We start from the raw sequence: 20,205 nt of genomic DNA on the forward strand, positions 1-20,205 counted from the left end.
ATGGAAATGTCAGATCCCAGCTGTCCTCTATGGGGAGATCAGATGAGAACGGACCGCCTGTCCATTCTCATCCGATCCCATCCGATCCATTCCTCCAGATGTATGGAAAATAGGGTTTCCATCCGTCCGGATTTCACGGATCGATCGGATAGCAGCGGGTGTCAGCGGAGATGTCTCCACTGACACCCGCTGTCCCATAGGGATGCATGGAGCATCCGATTAGATCCGCCTGAAAAACTGACAGGCGGATTGGATCGGATCGCCCGTGTAAAAGGGGCCTTTGGACGAGAAACACAATAACCTATCAATTTATTGTTTGTTTGGCAGAACATTTCCAAACTTGTCCTTCGTTTTTTGGCTCAAAAACTTCACTACCGATTACCAGTTTGTGCCCATTAACTGGCCGAAAAACAAAAAGAACTGTCCATTCGATATATTTTTCGTATAGTGTATGGCCAGCATTAGATTGTTTTAGGACTGCACATACAGCTTAAAAAAGTAAGAGGGAACCTATCACTGTAATAGACCCCTTGCCTCTTTTTTTGTATGAATTTTTAGCAGCAATAACTTTAGCAATGAACCATAAATTGTGCTTGCTTGGCAAATACTCTTTGAAGCGTAACATCACAATTTCAGAAACTCATTTGAAAGAACATACTTTAATACAAGAAAAGTTACAAATGATCCCAGGTAGCAGTCCCAATACGATTTATGTGTAGATCATTCAGAATAAAGAGTGTTAAAACGTAAAAAAATCGGGTAAAACTAAATATGTTAGATATTTACATATTAAAAGTACAATAGTTATTACACTAACACCGTGCAAAACCACTACTTGTAGTTTGCATAAGATTGTAATAGTCAAACCTGAACATTTTTAAAGCTGAAATCTTGTCTAAACGCACAGTGGAAATATATATACACTATACCGTCAAAAGTATTGGGACGCCTGCCTTTACACATACATGAACTTTAATGGCATCCCAGTCTTCGTCCGTAGGGTTCAATATTGAGTTGGCCCACCCTTTGCAGCTATAACAGTTTCAAATCTACTGGGAAGTATAAGGAAGAAAGCAGTGCCGGCTTAGTGAAGCATAAGGTTTATTAATACAAAAAGCATGTAGTGACTTACTCTTAGGTAAGTAGGGGCCGGTATGATAGGTGAATAGGATCATCCATCTTCTTCTCCTGGATACTGTTGTGGAAAGGAGGGGTACGGGGTCCCGGTGGCGCATGGAGGCTGTTGTCAGGCAGCCTGTCTGGTGGTACTGCGGCGGTGGAGGACTCTCGGTGGGGTTAAACTTCCAACTTCCGGTCAGCCGGCGTCACTTCCGGTGCGGCGAAGGGAAGATAGGCATTGCTAGCTTTCAGAGCAGCCATGCTCCTTCATTAGGTGGTCGCATGCAGGCTGTTGTCAGGCAGCCTGTCTGGTGGTACTGGTGGAGGATTCTCAGTGCTTATACTCCTTAGAGCCTCTCCTTGCTCCAGCTGGCAGCCGCTGTTTGTGGGCCCCCTCCCACCTCATCTTTCAAAATATTTTTCTACCCATTTTTACTGTCAATATTTTTACCTTCTATCCCTAAGGGTCCGTTCACACTAGGTCGCTCCGACTTAGGGGCCGACCTGTGAAGTCGCGTGCAGCGCGACTTCGGCGCGACTTGCACGGAATTCATAAAATTAATGTCTATGCAAGTCGCCTCCAGGTCGCTCCGAAGTAGTACAGGACCCTTTTTCTAAGTCGGAGCGACTTGTGTCGCTCCTATAAGAACGGCTCCTGTACTACACAGTGGGAGCGTGAGAACCGCGACTTGTCAGGCTGACAAGTCGCCTGACAAATCGGATCAATGTGAATGCGGTGTAATGGTGTGCCACCCACCAACATCAGAGAGCGCCATGTAATCATTGACTAAATCTTCTGGGAAGGCTACCCTCAAGGTTTAGGAGTGTGTCAATGGGAATGTTTGACCATTCTTCCAGAAGTGCATTTGTGAGGTCAGGCACTGATGTTGGAGAGAAGGCCTGGCTCACAGTCTCCGCTCTAATTCATCCCAAAGGTGTTCTATGGAGTTGAAGTCAGGACTCTGTGCAGGCCAGTCAAGTTCCTCCACCCCAAACTCGCTCATTCATGTCTTTATATTGTAGCAATATTTCCAGGCCTTGAGCCTTATGTGGGTCTGCCATTGTTACCGGTGACACTTCCAACACATTTAAGTTGTGAACCCAAGTGTGAGAGTTGAGACAATGACCACTCCGGCATCTTTGGTAGGATTTGTTTATTGTATTTTGGGGACGGGAGAAGGGAATGAGTTGGATACTTCTCTGGCTCAACTAGGTTAACTGGGACTTTATACAAAAATGCCCGTTGGCGCTCTCTTGACGCCAGCTGAATGCTGACCAGTGCTTCCTGGCGCTTGAAGATACTGTTATGCTGAACTTGTGCTGGAACTTCGACTTTAACTTATTTGTTAACTCAGAAGATCCAGGACTGTAGAACACTTGACTCCTGACACTCAATTTAGCTCAAAAGTCACTAAAAAGCTCCCTCCAGTCCTTCACTGACCGAGGTAGCTCCTTGTCACTGCTTGTGCTGCTGCAACTCTTAACTCTGTACACTGCACACATTAGCTCTTCAGGGCCCAATCGCTGGCGCCCCCTCTAACACTTCAGGGTCCTCTAACTAGGCACCCCATTCTAACACTTCAGGCTCCTCTGACTAGGCACCCCCTTTACAGCTAGCTGTCTCCTGGATCCCTGGAACCTTCTCTGGAGTGGTCCCCTCTACACTTGGCAGACCCCTAGGGGCAGTTCACAATACTCGTGACCTTGGCAGGCTTTCCTGGAACTGAACCCCTCTTCCTCCACCGGTCGTAGGCACATCGGATCCCCTCTGCAGCTCAACTCCGCACTCTCTGGATTCCCAGGCAGCCACTGGAGACACCCGATCCTTCTGACAGGAGGAGAGACAGCCGTACTCTCCCTCCTGGGACTCTGCTTCCAACCAAAGGCGCTGCGTCATGCATTCCCCTCGAACTTATACCCACTCCCAGAATCCTCTGCGGCAGAATCTGCCTTCTGGGGTAGATACAGGCCTGAATGTGTCTCTGATTGGATTTCCTCCATTGCCCAATGAGAATCCTCTCATGGAGCCAGTGGGGAGACTCCCCTCTCAGCAGACACACCTGGAAGACATGACAGTCCAGCTGAAATTATGGCCCTGCTGTTAGGCAGCCAAGGCCCACTATACTTTTACCTAGCACCTACCCTGTAGGGTGCTACAATATATAATGCTTTAGTGCCAAAATACAAAGTATTTGAAATATTGTTCAGACAACATTGTCAGAGGGCACAGCGAGGCTGGTCGCCTCACTTTTCTACATTGCAGGTAATAAATACAGCTTGGTCTCCAGTGGTAATAGTAGTGATCGACCGATATAGTTTTTTTAATGCCGATGCCGATATTTTGGTCATCGGGTTATCGGTATCAGCCGCTATCTGCCGATATTTTCGGACATGTAAAAATTATTATTTTTTTCTTTCTAAAGGTACTCCTTGTGGAGGGATCTGGGGGTCTAAAAGATCCCAAACCCCTCCTCAGCATCGAAAAGCATTCAAAACGCCAAGTTTGGCTGTTTTGAATGCTGCCAGTTTTTGTAATTCGGCGCCGAGTACCCGGAAGTGATGTCATGACATCACTTCTGGGTTTTTTACATGGAGACTCGGGTCCTCTCTTCGGCGGCGAAGGTGGAGGTAGGATGCCCGGGTGTCCCGGTGGGACAGGAGACCTGGGCGAGCCGCAAAAGGCCGTGGGAGGGGGGGGGACATCCCTCCCGCTCCTTTCTAATGACAGCCGGGCGGCTTCTCAGCCGCATCGGTTGTCATTACAAGTCAGCCACCTGTCGGCTATGGACACCGGTACCGGGGTGATGCCTCTAGCTGCAGACGTCACCACGGTACAAGCACTTTCCCTAAATATCGGCAATATCGGTAACCTCAGGGGCCAATTCCAATATATCGGGGAAAGTGCATATCGGCCCCCGATATATCGGTGTTGCCGATAATCGGTCGGTCCCTAGTTAATAGCACTCACATCTGCATGAGTAAATGAGATGCTCCTGGCTACTAATTCTCCTAGTCCAGTAATAACTTCCCTTCATAGATTTACACAGGAAAGTCCTATTTTGAGTACATTTAAAGTGGTTGTAAACCTACCTCTCCTGAATGTACCTATAGGTAAGCCTATAATAAGGCTTACTTATAGACACTGTAAATACCTCCAAAGCTTGCACCGCTTAGGTGATATTTACTGTATACTGCATGGATGACATCATGGAGGGGTGGCAAATTAACATTCAAACATAATGGTCTAAGCCCAATTCCAGGCAAAACTTTTAATTTCCATTTTGGATGAAGCAAAGATTCCTCTCAGATTCGTATTGCCTTCTGTGTCAGAATCAGAAAGTGATGGCAAAATATCCCCAACTGGGACATGTTTTTATTGTTGACTGTGCCTTCCTGTCCAGGAGACTTCCCTAACCCCCCCCCCCCCCCATTTCTTGTACAGGCATCATGGAGACAGTAAGCAATGGGACATTTTTGCAATGGGACATTTTTGCAATGGAGTAGCAGCCAGAAATTAGAACCTGACAGAAAATTTTACTTTTTCATTTTTTTGCAGATCTGATCAAAATGATCACTTTTCTAGGTTACCAGTTCTACATAATGTACATACAGTACTAAAATTTTAGTTAACTGGTCAGGTTTCCCACACTTTACATCCATACAGATCAGATATTGTATGTAATGAATTGAACAGTTAACTATACAATTTTAACATTTTTTAACCTAAATAAACATTTACACATTTAGGTCTCGTTCACATGGAATGTTACATACTTGCCCCATACAAGGTTGTGTTTTGCCAGCATAGGGATGCACAGGTGTTCCCTGCATCCTCGTGCCACCAGCCCTTTGTTATCTATTGGGACGCATTGGCTGCATGGGCACAGTAACTGTGTCCCAATATGGGGGGGTTTGCTATTTTAATTATATCCAGCAACTGCAGTGATACTAGCATACCTTCCTGACCTTAAATCCTCATACAAGACAGTGTACAGAGCATGTTGATGTAATGACCTTGCCACCTTTCACCTTGTGATATGTTCAGTTGTGACATGCTAAAATAGGAGCACATTTGCTGTAAGGATATAGTCCCTAGGCATTGGAAGCTGCTGCATAAACAATGCTGTCATGTTGAAGCTGGCGGATGTAACCTTTGCTCCCAAAAGACTTTCTATATATAAAAGAAGAATGACAGATCCATTACTGACTCTGTTTTGTTATCATCATGACATGGTGCTACCCGCTTAGTGTCTAATCAATGGAATTCACAAGGCACCTATAGCATCTCCTGCATTCAAACTCAGATACTCATTTTGTCCCTTTCTCATACTCATCTCTTTGTTAATTACCCCATTTACTCCAGTTGCAACCTCACAGGCAACACAGGCAGATGCTCATTTTGCCTCTATCTGATGCTCATCTCTCTATTTATTATTCAATTTACATTAGTTGCACCCTCACAGGCAACACAGTCATTCTTCATTATGGCACCAGGGGATCCAATCACATATGACAGTTAGGCTTTCTACAAAAAATCCCAAATAATCAGCAACAAGAAGTCCTTTCACTGTCATGCTCATCTGCTCCCTCGCGTATTAATGTACAACACTCAAATCTTTTTAATTCCCTTTGTGGAAGCAAAAGAAGTATGTCTGCCATGTGCTATCTAGACCCAATCCTGTTTATTGTTACAATAAGGTCTCCTATTCAACCTTGCATTGCGTGAAATTTGTAGTATTGGCTTTGTCCCCCTTTTAACAGGGATCCACCAGGCCTTTTCTTTCTTAGTATGGACGTAATTTAGGACAAACCCTTGTACTCTTGGTTTCCCTTGAAAATGCTCTTATTGTTGGGTATAATACATCATTATCACCCAACTTTGGGTAAAATCAATTTTTTACCCATTCCTCCTGCTCACCCCTCTAACCCATCCTGCACTATGTTATGCTTTGCTTTCCGGAAGTTGGCAGTTATATTCAGCTGAGACCCCCCTCCCCATCCAAGTCTTTTAATAAAACAACTTCCACCCAGGGAACCATTATTCCAGTGCCACACGTTAAAGCGGAAGTATACTCAAAAACGAACCCTGCAAGACAAAGGCATAATGAGCTAGTATGCATCGCATACTAGCTCATTATAAAATACTTACCTTAGAACGAAGCCCTGACACGGACCCCCAGACACCGCCGTGGGAGCAGACAGATCCCTCTGTGTCTCTTCCGGGTTCGGCGGCTCCAGCGCTGTGAGTGGCTGAAGCCGCGATGATGTCACTCCCGCGCATGCACGCAGGATTAACTTTCCGGCAACTTCCCGGTAAGGAATTCTGAAGGTCCAGCGGACCTTCAGAGCGCATGCGCCGCTCGCGTCAGCGGCTGCATGCAGTGAAAATATCTCCTAAACCGTGCAGGTTTAGTAGATAATAATTGTACCTACAGGTAAGCCTTATCATAGGCTTACCTGTAGGTAAAAGTTACAAAAATCTGTATACTACCGCTTTAACCCTCATTAGCCAGTCCTCTTCACTTCTCGTGGTCTGATGTCAGTCCTCTTTTAGAACCTATGATGATCTTTCTGTGTGCTTGTCAATAGGAATTAACCACATCCCCAGGCAGTGATGTAGACACCTGGAAGAAGGACCCCTTCAGGGAATAGGAGAATGCCCTGGCATTGATGATCACATGACCATGGCTTGAAGTTACTTTTTTATCACTTGACCTTCCCTCCTAGATTGTAAGCTCTAACTAGCAGGGCCCTCTGATTCATCCTGTATTGAATTGTATTGTAACTGTACTGTCCGCCCTCATGTTGTTAAGCACTGCACAACTGTTGGTGCTATATAGATCCTGTATAATAATAATAATAATTTGCAAAATTTATAACAGAAACAAAGAAAAGACGTGTTTTTTTCCCCGCCATTTTCGGTATTTTCTGTTCATATAGCAAAAAAAAACCACAGCGGTGATTATATATTACTAACAAAGCTCTGTATGTCTAAAAAAATAAAAATAAATAATAATAAAAAACATGTTATGCCTACCTGCACTGTGCAATAGTTTTGCAGAGCAGCCTTATCCTCTTCTTCACTGGCATTTCTGGCTCCTTCCCCCTGCTAGCCCCTTGCTATGGGGGCACTCATGCGTGCTCGCTCCTGAGCCCCACTCTGTTTACCCATAAGACACAAAACAAGGCTGGATTGGGGAAAATAATGCATAAAGGTAAAAAAAAAACTCATCTTTTAGAACCATTTTAAGGTAAGTGAAAATGGAGATTTAGAGAAGCTTTTTTAATTATTAATTTTTTTTTTTCAACAATCAGAAAGAGGGGGGTAGGAGGTGGGGTTATTCCTATCATATAGATGGGCTTTAAGGTCTTCTTGTAATGTTCACTATTGCGATGAAAAGCTGCTGCAGTGGGCTTTGTCAAGAGATGGATCATGAAAAATACCCATATAAAAACCATTTATAAAAATCATCCATGGAATAAATCACCCCCTTCATTGCATCATTTTGTTTATGTTATATTCAGTGATTAAGTATACATTTCTAGTCAATATTACAATGACTATCATGAGAAATATAGATGACTAATTCAAGTTCAAATGAATTTGAGTACTATATGATCCTATTGCCATATTAAGATTTCACAAACTAAAAGTGTCTTGTGACCATTTATGAGCATTTGCCCTTTCTGTCAAAGTGTGTGCATAAAAGGTTAAGTAGTTACTCTGGACTTCTGTGAACACTGAGATGAACTAGATCAACACAAGAGTAATGAAAGTCTCATCATAACAGTGTTTCGGCTACGGTGAGCACTGTCTTACTTCAACAATAGTAATCATTTGTCACTCCAACATAGCATCTTTTATACCCTTGAGAATCCATATGAAAGCAGAGTATTGAAAGAGTTATGCAACATCATTCAGCATTTCCACGCCTGATTTCACTTTCAGCTTAAAGGGAATCTGTCACAAAGCAACTGGGTGATTAGGCACTGATGGAAGCAGACATTCCCTGACTTAGGCTGTATACTCCAGGGGCAGTGAAGCTGAACCTATTTCCTAACTATCCATCAGCTGCACCTCTGTAATATGACAATGTGGATGTATGAGCTGGTGTGTGGCACTGAAGTCAGCAAATGGCTGCTTGAATCAGAACCTAATCACACATGTGCCTAGGGAAAGCAATTTACAGTATCTCATAAAAGTGAATGCACCCCTCAAATTTTTGTAAATATTTTATTATATTTATGTGACAACACTTTAGAAATGACACTTTGCTACAATGTAAAGCAGTGAGTGTACAGCTTGAATAACAGTGTAAATTTGCTGTCCCCTCAAAATAACTCAACACACAGCCATTAATGTCTAAACCGCTGGCAACAAAAGTGAGTACTCCCCTAAGTGAAAATGTCCAAATTAGGCCAAATTAGCCATTTTTCATCCCTGGTGTCATGTGACTCATTAGTGTTACAAGATCTCTGGTGTGCATGGGGATCAGGTGTGTTAAATTTGGTTTTATCGCTCTCACTCTCTCATATTGGTCACTGGAAGCTCATGGCAAAGAACTCTCTGAGGATCTGAAAAAAAGAATTGTTGCTCTACATAAAGATAGCCTAGGTTATAAGAAGATTGCCAAGAGCCTGAAACTGAGCTGCAGCATGGTGGCCAAGACCATACAGCAGTTTAACAGGACAGGTTCCACTCAGAACAGGCATCGCCATGGTAGGCCAAAGAAGTTGAGTGCATGTGCTCAGCGACATACCCAGAGGTTGTCTTTGGGAAATAGACATATGAGTGCTGCCAGCATTGCTGCAGAGGTTGAAGGGGTGGGGGGTCAGCCTGTCGGTGCTCAGAACAAATGCCGGACACTGCATCAAATTAGTCTACATGGCTGTCATCCCAGAAGGAAGCCTCTCCTAAAGATGATGTACAAGAAAGCCCACAAACATTTTGCTAAAGACAAGCAAACTAAGGACATGGATTACTGGAACCATGTCATGTGGTCTGATGAGACCAAGATAATCTTATTTGGTTCAGATGGTGTCAAGCGTGTGTGGTGGCAACCAGGTAAGGAGTATAAAGGCAAGTGTGTCTTGTCTACAGTCAAGCATGGTGGTGGGAGTGTCATGGTCTGGAGCTGCATGAGTGCTGCCGGCACTGGAGAGCTACAGTTCATTGAGGGAACCAAGATTGCCAACATGTACTGTGACATACTGAAGCAGACCATGATCCCCTCCCTCCAGAGACTAGGCAGCAGGGCAGTATTCCAACATGATAACGACCCCAACCACCTCCAAGACAACCACTGCCCTGCTAAAGAAGCTGAGGGTAAAGGTGATGAACTGGCCAAGCATGTCTCTAGACCTAAACCCTATTGAGCATCTGTGGGGCATCCTCAAATAGAAGGTGGAGGAGCGCAAGATCTCTAACATCCACCAGCTCTGCGATGTCGTCATAGAGGAGTGAAAGAGGACTTCAGTGGCAACCTGTGAAGGTCTGGTGAACTCTATGCCCAAGAGGGTTAAGGCAGTGCTGGAAAATAATGGTGGTCACACAAAATATTGAGCCCAATTTGGACATTATAACTAATGTGTGTAGTCCCTTTTGTTACCAGCGGTTTAGACCTTAATGGCTGCGTGTTGAGCTATTTTGAGAGGACAGCAAATTTACACTGTTATACAAGCTGTACACTCACTACATTGTAGCAAAGTGTAATTTCTTCAGTGTTGTCACATGAAAAGATATATTTTTAAAAGGGCTGTAAATATAAACTAAAGGTTGTTTTATGTAAAATATTTTTTTCAAAAATATGCAAAAGTTTTGAGGAACTAAATGAAAGTGATTGTAAACAACCACCTTGTAAAACAAATCGTTCAGTTTAAAATAGAAATGAAAGGCAAAAAATGTATATAGATATAAAAAAATAAAAATACCTTTCCTGACAGTCTCCATGACAGCCTACGTGTGGGTTAACCCCGCCTCCTCTCCAATGGTATAGGACCCCCCTCTATAAATTTCAGCTTGCAGGTACAGCCAGTGTTCCTTTTTTGTCCTCCTCCAAGGAACCTATTTGGATTATTCCTGTGAAATTTTGGTCGGCTTACCTTGGAATTCAATGCGGTGTCTGTTTCCAGGGCCCAGCCACGGGCGGGTGCGTGACACTTAAATCCCCTCTGGCTATTCAACTGTGTGGTGCTTCATATGGCTGACGGATATCCTGACATAGTCTGAAGATTCTCACTTCCTCCATGGCAGCGTGTTTGTTGTATTTATATTTGTCTAAACTTTCTTTTCTTTGTATCCCTGGTGGCCCAATTGCTGCTGGAACGCTCTCTGCGTTCCAGCCATGTCCTTCCTGCTCCCCCTTCCGCACAGTCCGGCGGGCGCCTGCGCAGTAGGGGATTGGAGCTCCGTTCCCGGCTCGCGCATGCGCAGTCTGCCGCGATCAAAACCGAGGCCTGGTTCGTGCATGCGCACTCGCGATCGCGGCCAGGTCACCGCTGACGTCATCCTGGTGCGAAATTTCAACGCCTGTCAGCCCCAGTGCTATTGAGAAGCACTGTGGGCATAGCGACAACTATGTGCCTCTACTTCTTCTACTTCTACTTCCCTGTGCCTCTACCTTGTGTGATCCAGGTATGTGGGGACTGGGGGGGGGGGCCGGATGCTGTCTGTACTGGCGGTGTGAAGAAAGGGGGGGGGAGGATGGATGGATGGATGGATGGATGAGGGGGAAGACACATTATGGCTCTCTGTGCTTTATTATGATCCATTGTATTTTTTTCCCTTGTCAGTTGTGGTTTTGCCTGAATCATGGACCCTGCGTCACCGCCCTCTTGTGGCCAGCCCTCTCACAACAGGTGAGTGCTGGTACATTTAGAAGGAGCGTGAACGGGGGGATGCTGGCTCATGATTCATGGCTAAATCCTGTGTCTCCCTGGATTTCTCTTTCTCCCAGCTCCTCCAGGTCAGGTCAAGAAAGAGACCCTGGCAGGCCACGAAGAGAATCTTCTTCAAGGTCCAGACGCCATGAGTCTCCATCAGGGAGCAGGCTTCAGAGGAGACGCTCAAATTCCTCCTCCAGACACCGCACACACCGCCACAGTAGCCATACGGCCCAGAGAGCCTGTTGGGGTTATGGGGCGCATGTCCCATAGGACAAGTCCCTTTGCGAGCCCTGTTTTGCTTGTGCATCCGGTGAGAGGGAGTCTGAAGACCAGAGGTTGGAATCCTTGGTGAAGCGGGTTGTTCAACAATCCCTGAAAGAATGGGGCACTAGTCCCGCACCTGGTCCTGCTACTTCCAGCTCTCCTGCTGAGGCCCTTGAAGACCAAGGCCCCTCTCAACTGAGCTTCACTTCCGGAAAATCTTCAGAGAGGGATTTGGAAGAAGAAGATGGTGCAGTTGGGGGCTTTGATTTTGCTCTTGTTCCACCTCTTATCAGAGCAGTCAAGGAAGCTCTGAAATGGGAAGATCCCATCATCCCACAGACAAAGCAACGGAAGTTCTTCAAACACTTGGGGAAAGAGCGGCTAAACTTCCCACTCCTTTCAGAATTAAAGGATGTTATTTTGGAAGAATGGAGCAGAGGGGACGGCAAGGCCTCCCTATCCTCTAAATTAGCAAAGCTGTATCCTTTTAAATCAGAGGATGTCAGTCATCTAGAGTCGGCTCCCCTGGTTGATGCCGCAGTCACCAGACTGGCAAAGCACGTTACCCTACTGCTGGATGATGCAGTTTCTTTTAAAGATCCTCTAGATAGGAAAATGGATCTAGATTTGAAAAGAATCTATATCACGGCCGGTGCGGCCTGCAAACCTGCGCTAGCACTGGCAGCTATGTCTAAGGCCATGAAAACCTGGGTTTCTGACGTGGAGCTGAAGCTGGGAAGTGTTTCTGAAGATGCAGTGGAAAATTCTCCTATTCAAGAACTCAAGCTAGCTTCAGTCTTTCTTGGAGAAGCATCTATCGATGTTCTACGTCTCCTATCCAGGACAATGCTGTCCTCTGTCACAGCCAAACGGGCCCTGTGGTTGCGCCCCTGGCTGGCTGATCCAGCCTCCAAACAGGCATGGTGCAAGATTCCCTTTGAAGGCTCTTCCCTGTTTGGAAACAAATTGGATAGTGCCATTACTAGAGCTACGGGTGGAAAATCAGGCTTTCTCCCTCAGGATAGGCGCCTCTTTGGTCCTAAGAAACCGCAACCAAGAAAACCGTTTGCAGAGCGTTCAAGAGATGCCCGCTCATACAGACCCGAGTGAGACTACAGAAGAAACTGGAAAGGAGGTCAAGCATCTTCCCGTAGAACGGTCAGAAGCTCAGCGCCTTCTGGGCAAGAAACCTCAAAGTCTTTTTGAGGTTGGGCCCGTTCAGACATGCCAGGTGGGGGCGCGCCTGCTCCACTTTCAGTGTGTCTGGGCGGCCTCAATCTCAGACTTCCGGACCATCAAGACAGTGTCCACAAGACACACATGGACTTTCTTGACAGATCCCGTTCCCAGGTTCATTCCCACCCGCTTGCCTTATCAGGACGAGAAAAGAAGTGTTTTGCTCGACTATGTAAGCACTTTGGTGGCTCAGGGCGCAATAGTTCCGGTGCCCGTGCAAGAGAGGTTCCAGGGCGTGGATTCGCCCCTCTTTCTAGTACAAAAAAAGAATGGATCATGGAGACCCGTGATAGACCTCACCTATCTCAACAAATTTATGAAGAACGAAAAGTTCAAGATGGAGACCTTATCTACCATCCAGAAAGCAGTGCTTCCAGGAGATTGGCTAGCGTCAATAGATCTCAAAGACGCATATTTCCATGTGCCTGTAGCAGTGAGCTTCCACAAGTGCCTCCGCTTCGCGATAGAGCATCGGCACTTCCAATTCACCTGCCTCCCTTTCGGTCTGTCTACATCCCCAAGGGTGTTTTCCAAGGTCCTTCTGGCTGTGGTAGCTCTAATCAGGACAAAAGGTGTACGTCTACATCACTACCTAGATGACCTCCTCCTGTTGTCCCAAGACAGGGATCAACTTCTGTCCCACAGGGATCAGGTCACTGCAACTCTTATGGAGTTTGGCTGGTTGTTGAACCTACAGAAGAGCCATCTAGAACCTACTCAACATCTGGTCTATCTAGGGGCTCAATTCAACACCGTTCAAGGTACAATTTCTTTACCTCTAGAGAAAATCCCAGTGGTACGGGAGAGGATCCTCCCAGCCCTCTCCTCCTTTCTGACGGCATCCCAGTGTCTCAAGATCATTGGCACTATGGTCTCAACGGCCCCTATGGTCAAGTGGGCGATATGGCAGGCACGGCCTTTTCAGAGAGGCTTCCTTCTTCAGTGGGATCCGGAAGAACACGAGCAGCGTATCTTTATTTCCCACAATATGAGAAACAGCCTGTTATGGTGGCTCCAACGCAAGAACCTGCTCAATTGTCATTCCTTAGTCCCCATCTCCTGGGTTATCATTACAACAGACGCCAGCAACTCTGGTTGGGGAGCCCATTGCATGGCAGAAGTGGCTCAAGGGAAGAGGCCTCCACAAACCCACTCCCTGGTCTCCAATATCCTGGAGCTCCGTGCGGCCTTTCTAGCTCTTCGAGCTATCCGCCACCAAATAGAAGGCAAATCCGTGCTTCTCCGAATGGATAACACCACGGCAGTGTCTTACGTGAAAAGACAGGGCGGAACCAGTCTTTCTCTTCTTCAAGAATTAGACCCAATCATGTCATGGGCTCAGGCCCATCTGTCCAACATCTCGGCGGTCTACATTCCGGGGACACAGAATGTCCAGGCAGATTTTCTCTCCAGAGTCCAGTTGAATCACAACGAGTGGTCTCTCCACATCAACTCATTCAAGTGGATTCTGTCACTAGGGGTCTCACCCGAAGTAGACCTGTTTGCATCTCCCTTCAAACACAAATTGGACCGGTACTTCACACGCAGCAGGTGTCACCAATCCTGCCGAACAGATGCTCTGACCGACAGATGGGAATTCAGCAGGGCATATGCTCTTTTTCTACAAAGACTCCAAGCAGAAGATGTGGAGATCGTCATGGTGGCCCCACATTACCCGAACAGGCCCTGGTTCCCACTTCTCCTGCAGCTCAGTTATCGGAGCCTGATTTCCCTTCCTCTCAGACCAGACCTCCTCTCACAGGGAACGATATTACACCCCTGCCCTGCTCTGCTCCGTTTGACGGTCTGGTTCTTGAGAGGGAGAGGTTGGAATCCCTCGGGTGCCCTCCTGGGGCAATCTCTACCTTAATGAATTCTAGAAGACCAAGCACGAACAAAGTTTACTGCAGGGTCTGGGCTAGATTCTTAGAATTCACTTATCCGGAGGGAAATGCATCCTCGGAGTACGGAGTACAAGAAGTTCTGAAGTTCCTTCAAGCAGGTCTGGATAAGTCGCTTTCTGTTGGCACCCTTAGGGTTCAAATATCAGCCTTGTCTGTATTTTCAGGGTTCCTCTGGGCCAAACATGCACTTGTCCAACAATTTTTCAAAGGTGCGGTCAGATTCAGACCTCAGAGGAAACCAAGATTTCCGAAGTGGGACCTTCCTCTTGTTCTCAACTTCTTGTCAAGAACCAGTCCAACAGATTCCATCTCTATCAGGGAACTTACCATTAAGAAAGCCTTTTTGGTGGCAATCACTTCAGCCAAGAGGGTCTCTGAGATCAGTTCCCTTGGTCCTAAAGAACCATTTCTCACGTTCTTTCCAGATCGGGTGGTCCTCATTCCGATGCTCAATTCCAATCCTAAAGTGACATCAATTTTTCATGAGAACCAGGAGATTGTTCTTCCTACCTTTCGGTCCTCTGAGGATACTGAACCTCATCTCTTGGATGTAGGGAAAACTCTAAGGGACTACCTTCATTCTACGGCTCCCTTCAGGCAATCAGATAACCTCTTCGTCCTCTTTTTAGGCAGGAACAAAGGAAAGCGGGCCTCGTCAAGGTCTATTGCAGCCTGGATTGTGTCTGCTATTCAACGAGCTTACAGTGTAGAGGGTTTGGCTCCTAAGGAGGCGGTGACAGCCCACTCAAAGAGAAGCATCTCGACGTCCTGGGCGGCTTCACATCATGTTGCACCAGAAGTAGTCTGCAGAGCGGCTTCCTGGTCTTCTGTCAATACGTTTATGACACATTATTGTGTGGAGCCAGCCTCCTTATCTTCAGTTAATTTTGGCTTGACTGTTTTGTCTGCTAATAATTTGAAGTAAAATTTTCTTTGTTAAAGCATTCCCACCCGTGTGTCTTGGACTAGTTATTTCCCACACGTAGGCTGCCATGGAGACTGTCAGGAAAATGGAAAATTCCTATCAGATACTTACCATAATTTTCCTTTCCTGATGGTCTCCATGGCAGCCGGAGTTCCCACCCTCTGGTCTTGGATTCGGCTAAGATATGGAACACTGGCTGTACCTGCAAGCTGAAATTTATAGAGGTGGGTCCTATACCATTGGAGAGGAGGTGGGGTTAACCCACACTTAGGCTGCCATGGAGACCATCAGGAAAGGAACATTACGATAAGTATCTGATAGGAATTTTCATTTTTTTTCCATTTTTTTTATAAGTGATCACAGTCCCTCTGTTCTCAGCTGCATAAGAGCTAGAGGTAGGAGAAGCAGCAGCACACTGAGCGTGGCTGTGCGGCTGGGGCACAGCTAGAGCACTGACTATGGTGTGCTCTCCTGCTTAGTGTGGTCAATTTTTAATAGGAAAGCAGAGGGACTGACAGCAACACCAGGGATTTCACATAAAGCAGGGCTTCCCAAACTTTTTTGGGTCGAGACCCACTTTTGAATACAGTTATTTTTCGGGACCCACTTGCTTGTAATTGAATATCGTAAAATGCTACAGAATTTGTTGGCAATATTTAAATGCAAATAATAATAATAATAATAATGCATATTTTAAAGGGAGGGGGATGTTAAATTAAAAATATCAATTTACTACTTTTCGATTTATTATTGAATACACTTGCCAGATGTTCTAAGTGAGGGGTCATAAACCTGTGGCATATAAGCGGAGTTGTAAGTAATCAGCACCCTCATAGACTTTATAAGGCAGGCAGAGGACAGAAATCAACCACCCCAGGACAGTGATCTGCAGGCTATATGGCACTCACCCTCCTTCCTCTCCCAGCGGTCCACAGTGAAGGTGAAGCCCCTGTTTGCCCTCTCCAGGGCCCAGCACACCTCACCCAGAGTCTCCATGATGAGGAGCTCTATGCTGGTCTTGGTGTCCTGGCTCTTCTCCTTCAGATTCCCTACTGGCGTCACAGAAGCTGCCATGAACTCCTGACACCGCTGGGCCACCTGGTCCTCCTATGACACAGAGGCTGCCGCCTCTGCCCGCTATAGCTAAGAGAATCTCGCCACCAGTCTAGCCACCACCACTGCCACCAGAAGGACCGAGAAGCTGGCTCTGCACCCCATGAACATATCCTACATAACAGCCTAGATATGTACTCATTGATGCAAGTATCCTCCTCGCTGGAAATGCAGACCAGCCTCCGTAAACTGCGTGGGTGGGGTCCTGAATCCATCATGATTTGACTGCTCTGGCGCTCTGTAATTTGCGTGGGCTCACACAGCACAATTTATGTGGGCCAGCTCTCAGTGATTTCTGGCTCAGTGTGACCCACTCAAATGCAGCTCGCGACCCACCAGTGGGTCCCGACCCACAGTTTGGGAACTCCTGACATAAAGGAAACAATACAAAGAGAACAGGATACTTTCTCAGAACATGGTACAGCAGGCACACATCAGGAATATGAAGTGTTGGGGTAACAAATGCTTTATATATATTTGCCGGCTAAAGGAATGTGGCCAAGTAGCATTTTTTAAACCTCCTTTAGTCTAAACCCAGCTGGGGTGATCTGTAAAACATGTATGAAGAGATGAAACGAATATGTTAAAAATAAGTAAAATCAAAAGAAAATGTAAAAAGCATGTTTAAAATGAAGCACTCATATGTTTCTGCACTGAATTAATTAAAATAACTAGAGAACATGTTGCTACATGTTGATGTATGGTGTTTGATTTTTGTGGGGAAATATGCATGAAATAACTAAAAACAATTACTGAAATGCAGAGAAAAAATTGTTTGTGCTAAAATGAATAGATGAATAATAAATAAGGAAGGAATTTATCATTCAGAGAAATCACTGATGCTCAGATGTGAGAAAAGATGGTGGGGGACAAGTGGTGGTGAGGATGTGTGCTTGGGAAGCCATGGGTGGTCAGTTTAGGAGGGGGATATCACAGGTGCTAACTGGTTGTGGCTGAAAGGAGAAGACCATAATTGAATGAATAAATGCCTTAATATTTAAAAAAATAAAATACTGTATGTTTTGAAGGATCTCTAAAAATAAATTCCAAAACAGATTTACTGACATCCGTACATAAATATGTAAAGGTTTTGGGGACTTATCAGAACTAATTATACAATTATCAGAAGAATGCCATCAAGTGCTACACACATTTCTATACAGACACTGGTAGTTTTACTTTAATATTTGTGAATTTTATCACAAGCTTTTTCACCTAGTAACTTCTTTTTTGTTTTAAGTCTAGTAGTCCTTTAAGGTTCCGAGTATACATTAGGTGTTGAGAGGACTGAAACTGAAACAAACTCTATACTTGAAAAGTACAAGTGGTGGATGATCACTCTTCACCTTATGTTTAGATCCCTTTTATGTTTTTAGCAGCCATGGAGTGTTGAGATAAGAAACTGAGTAGGATAACTTTACTGTGGCCTCTTGTCAGCACTGGCTTGAAGAAGGACAAAGCCTTTTGTAACGGCTGCCTACAGTGATTTGCTTGGATGTCAGAAGTGCAAATGATTCCGGAGAGCTTTGCAGGGATAAAAGTTGTGTCTTAAGCTGCTCAGAGATATGAGATGACAGTTGACCAAACCAGCAGTTTTTGGCAAGATGGGGCAAAATTTCATGCCATGGGGTCAGGCAGACACCTGCTGACCAACCACATTAGTGGGAACATTGATCAGACAAATAAGAAAACTCCCTAGATACAGGGTACAAGTAATCTGTCATTATCCATCCAACAAGAATGAAAATGCACATGGCTAAGCTAAGAATTCCTGTTTATGGACACCATGTGGGAGATATTCTTCAACTTAAGCACTCAGAATGTGGCGCATCTGTGCTTGGTAGCCAATCAGCTTCTAACTTCAGGTTGTTCAAATAAGCTTTGGCAATAAAACCTGGAAGCCAATTGGTTTCTATGCAGAGCTGCTTCAGATTTTGCATGCTCCAGTTTTAGTAAATAATCTTCCATATTCAGATGAATTAAGGTGGTTAAATTGTGTCTGTGAGTTATATAAAAGTTGTAGATGCTTTCTTGCTATGTAGGCATTTTTGAACACCCAGGTCCCAGGTAAAAAACTGAGAGATACACCTATAGCACCCTCCTAGGTAGGTGCTAGGGAATGTATAGTTTTTGGGTTTCCCTGCTTATCTGGGGAACTGTCAGGCAAAATTATGAGCTCTCTGCCTAACAGGGAGCAGTGATCCATTGATAGAGTCTCCCTAGTGTGATCAGATGCTGCTCATGTTGTCTGCTTGTTTCACACTGATACAATAGGATGGGGACAGTGGGAGGAAACCTGATAAATGGGAGAATGGGTGTAGATACAGCCCTGGCCGTTGGCAGAGCAAAGTGCCTCAAGGCATGCTGGGTGACTGTATACAGTGGGGATCGAAAATTCGGGCACCCCAGGTAAAAATTTGTATTAATGTGCATAAAGAAGCCAAGGAAAGATGAAAAAATCTCCAAAAGGCATCAAATTACAGATTAGACATTCTTATAATATGTCAACAAAAGTTAGATTTTATTTCCATCATTTACACTTTCAAAATAACAGAAAACAAAAAAATGGTGTCTTCAAAAGTTTGGGCACCCTGCAGAGTTAATATCTTATACTGCCCCCTTTGGCAAGTATCACAGCTTGTAAACACTTTTGTAGCCAGCCAAGAGTCTTTCAATTCTTGTTTGACGTATCTTTGCCCATTCTTCCTTACAAAAGTCTTCCAGTTCTTTGAGATTTCTGGGCTGTCTGTCACGCACTGCTCTTTTAAGATCTATCCATAGATTTTCAATTATGTTGATGTCAGGAGATTGTGAAAGCCATGGCAAAACCTTCAGTTTACGCCTCTTGATGTAATCCCCCGTGGATTTCGAGATGTGTTTAGGATCATTATCCATTTGTAGAAGCCATCCTCTCTTTAACTTCAGCTTTTTCACAGATAGCATCATGTTACCATCCAAAATTTGCTGAAATTTTATTGAATCCATTTTTCCTTCTACTCGTGAGATGTTCCCTGTGCCACTGGCTGCAATACAACCCCAAAGCATGATTGATCCACCCCCATTCTTAACAGTTGGACAGAGGTTCTTTTCATTAAATTTTGTGCACCTTCTTCTCCAAACTTACCTTTGCTCATTCCAGCCAAAAAGTTCAATTTTAACCTCATCTGTCCACAGAACTTGTTTCCAAAATGCATCAGGCTTGTCTATATGTTCATTTGCAAAGTTCAAATGCTGATTTTTGTGGTGAGGACGTAGAAGAGGTTTTCTTCTGATGACTCTTCCATGAAGACCATATTTGCACAAGTATCTCTTTATAGTGGAATAGTGTACCACAACTCCAGTGTCTGCCAGATCTTTCTGGAGGGATCGTGCAGTCAAACGTGGGTTTTGAATTGTTTTTCTCACAATCCTGCGTGCTGTTCTGTCTGATATTTTTCTTGGTCTTCCAGATCTTGATTTAACTTCCACTGTTCCTGATGATTGCCATTTCTTAATTGCATTCCGAACAGAGGATATTGACATCTGAAAATGCTTTGTTATCTTCTTATAGCCTTCTCCAGCTTTGTGAGCATCAACTATTTTCAGTTTCAGTTTTCTAGACAACTGCTTAGAAGATCCCATGGTGCTGATTGTTGGGGCAAGGTCAGATGAGTCTTGGCATTTAAAACCTTTGAGATTGACATCACCTGGTCTTCCCAGGCGATGATTGAGAACAATCCATGACACTGGCAGGTCTCAGCCTTGGAAAGGGGGCAGTGC

The sequence above is a fragment of the Pelophylax lessonae genome (assembly GCF_965119305.1).
Source record: "Pelophylax lessonae genome assembly, chromosome: 2".
Taxonomy (NCBI): Eukaryota; Metazoa; Chordata; class Amphibia; order Anura; family Ranidae; genus Pelophylax; species Pelophylax lessonae.